Genomic DNA, 3,358 nt, shown 5'->3' on the forward strand with positions numbered 1-3,358 from the left:
TCATGTTGTTGAGATGTAACCTGGATAAGATGTGCTGAAAATGACACTTTATCTCTGGTGTCTTCCTTCCACAATAGTTCTAGTCTAGACATGAGAAAAACATCATGCAAATTCCAAATGAGGGGCACTTTAAAAAAGACCTTTCCCAGAAACCTCAAAACTATCCAGTCGTGAAGAACAAGGAGATTCTGAGAAGCTGCCCCCATCACAAAGGAACTAAGAAATTATGGCACATAAATGTAATTTTATTTTGTATGAGAGATAGCAATAATAGGGAAAGAGGATAAGAGATTCTTGGAAAGTCTCTCTGCTATCCAAGATTTTTTTAAAAATTTAACATAGTTCTAAAAGATAGGCCATTAAGAAATAAAATTATTGGTGAAAATTCTTGGACTACCAAACCCCAAGTAAATCCAAACACAATTCCATGCCTTGGACAAGAATATCACACTGCTGTGAGTCTCCCATTCTTTGTCAATTAAAACAGAATTATGAAGCCACTTCATAAAGTAATTGAATAAAATAATGAATATAGAACACCTGGCATTGTGCCTGGAATTAATAGTGAATATTTTAAAATTTTGATTTAACCCCACACAGAATCATCCTCAAACTTCCTTCTCCATGTCTGCTGTACTACTTCCAGCCTCCATCTTCTCTGTTGTGTTTAGACAACACGCAGAAAGAGTTTTCAACAGGGCTAGATTTCCGTAAACATTGTCTTCTAAACTCTGTGCACTCTCTCTCCAGGAATTTCAAGCATGAAGATCAGTCATGGCGACAAAGGCAAAGCTCTCTGGAATCTCCCTGCTGACAGCCTTGTTCAGCTCATGTTACACTTTTCCCTGCTCTGCACTTCACTGTTCATCAAGTAACATGAAGTACTTGTAAATCCCCACCACACCTTAAGGTTGATTGATCCCATATTTTTGTCCCTGTCATCTCTTCTTGTTCTCGTCCTACAAAATTGTCCTCCCGGACTTACTCCAGTTCCTCCTTCAAATCTTAGTACAATTATCAGCTCCCTTGTAAAGCTTTCACAAACCTCCATGGTGTACAGCAAAAGTTATGGATCCACATCACCAAGATTTCAGTACATCTCAGAATATTGCACTCTTATCCATTGTACATGTAATTTTCTCAATACAAAGAAAAATGTCACGTCATTTCTTTGTTCCTAGATGATACTTAGTGCCTGCCTTGAAGTATTTGATGACTAAATGTTTGTTGAATATCTAAAAGAATAATTGAATGAATGTGGTTATAGACATACTTCCTATAATTATAGGATAAGAAGACATAGTGAAACAAAGAAAATGCTGCTGACAGAAGGAAACCCCATGAATGAGAGGGAACACTGGACAAGACAGTTTGGAAAAATAAGTTATTTTAGTAACCATTATCCCCCTTCCACAATCTGCCTTTTTAAATAAGGAGGACTTGGCATGATTAAGCTTTATTTACGTATATACTTTCTGTTGTCCGAAAATTATTACCAATAACAGAAGTCCATGGAGCCAAATACATTCCCCCAGCACCTGTGAAGATTCTGTGACTCAACCTGAAGTTATCAGAGAAAGTGTCTTAATTCACCAACGCAGATTCTTCCTCCAATGACAGATGAAGTTGTATACCCCGCTCTCAGGAATAGCAGAAATTTCTAACTCATGAGATCTCTAGAAGACACAAATGCATTTTCTCATCACCAGAGATTAGTAAAGGAGACTAGAGTTATTATAGCTGAAGCATTTAGAGTTGTCATACCTTTAGGGATTTGATTCTCATAAGCATCATTATTGAAGAATTCTTTTATTGCCCTATTCCCTGAGTGTTTAGTTCTATGGAGAAAGAGAGAAAATCACAATGCAAACTTGTGCTGATTTAGATCCTTGGGAGAGAACTTTGAAACTCCATATTCATCTCTTATCCCAGTGGATACCTTCCTCTCACAGGGAGATCATGCCTCTTTAGGTGTGGCCTTTAGTATGGCAAGGATTCCCAAAATGATTGCCCTATCTCTGATTATAGGTAGAAATTCTGGATATGTTAAAAAAGCTCTGTACCCTCTGGCATTGGTGCTTATACATGGGGTTACCCTCTCTAAACTGGATTTCCTCTGGTCTCACTCATTCTCCTTTTCCCTCCACAGTTAGCACCATCTGTTTTGCTCAATCAAACATTTGCTTTCTTAGTCATACAACGAATATTTATTTAGCAATACTAGATGGTAAGCACTAAACTATGTACTGGGATGAAGAGAAAGGGTTTCATATGTGCCTCCTTTCAAACAGCGCACACTATAAACAGGCCAAAAATCATGAAATTGATACAACACCAAAAGGTGGTATTATAGTACTGGTGAAATATAATTACATATGAATGAGGATCATCTTTTCCATTGATTCTAAAAATACACCTGGGGTAGTTATAGGGGTTGTGTTGAAGCTATAAACCATACTGGGTAGTATGACTGGCATTCTAAAATGAGTTTTTGTTCATAATATTCATAGATATACAGAATTCAGATGATTTGTCAACAAGAATCTTACCTTCAGGAAATATTAAAGGGAATTCTATGGGTTGAAAGCAAACAGGAGAGAAAAGGTTTGAGGAGAGTGTTTTAAGTGAGTTTATTTAGTAAGAATAACTGAAAAATAAAAAAAGAAATAAGGAGAAAATATGACATATATAAAGCTAAAGAAAAAATTTTAATATAAGTACTGCTTTTACAGAAATAAAATAGAATGTTAATGGATTATACTTTCCCATCATAAGACACAGATTTCAGAATGGATAAAAAATATAACCCATCTATATACGGTTTACAAGAAACTCACCTTAGAGCCAAGGAAAAAGAACAGTTTGCCAGCGAAAGATTTCCAAACAATTTTACATGCAAACAATGATCAAAAATTGGTATGACTTGCTATGCTAATATTTTAAAAAATAGACTTTAAAAGCAAAAGTGTTCTAAGAGACAAAGAAGGACACTATATAATAATAAAAGGGGAATTATTCCAAGATGAAAGAATATTATAAATACTTATGTACCAAGCAGTGTGCCCCAAAATAACGTGAGGTAAATACTGGCAAGAGTAAAGGGAACAATAAATGTTTCTAAAATTAGAGTGGAGTAGTTCAATTCACCATTATCAGGATTAGTCAGATCATCTTGACAAAAGCTCAAGAAAGAATCAGAGACTTTGAATTATGTGTTATAGGAACTACATCTATAAATAGATTTATGGAGAACATTACATCCCAAAAGAGCAGGATAAAGTATTCATGAGTACTCATGGATCAATCTCCAGGATAGACCACAGGCAAACTCATACAATGAGTCTCGATTAACTTAGAT

Source organism: Dasypus novemcinctus, chromosome 30, assembly GCF_030445035.2.
Source record: "Dasypus novemcinctus isolate mDasNov1 chromosome 30, mDasNov1.1.hap2, whole genome shotgun sequence".
Classification (NCBI taxonomy): domain Eukaryota; kingdom Metazoa; phylum Chordata; class Mammalia; order Cingulata; family Dasypodidae; genus Dasypus; species Dasypus novemcinctus.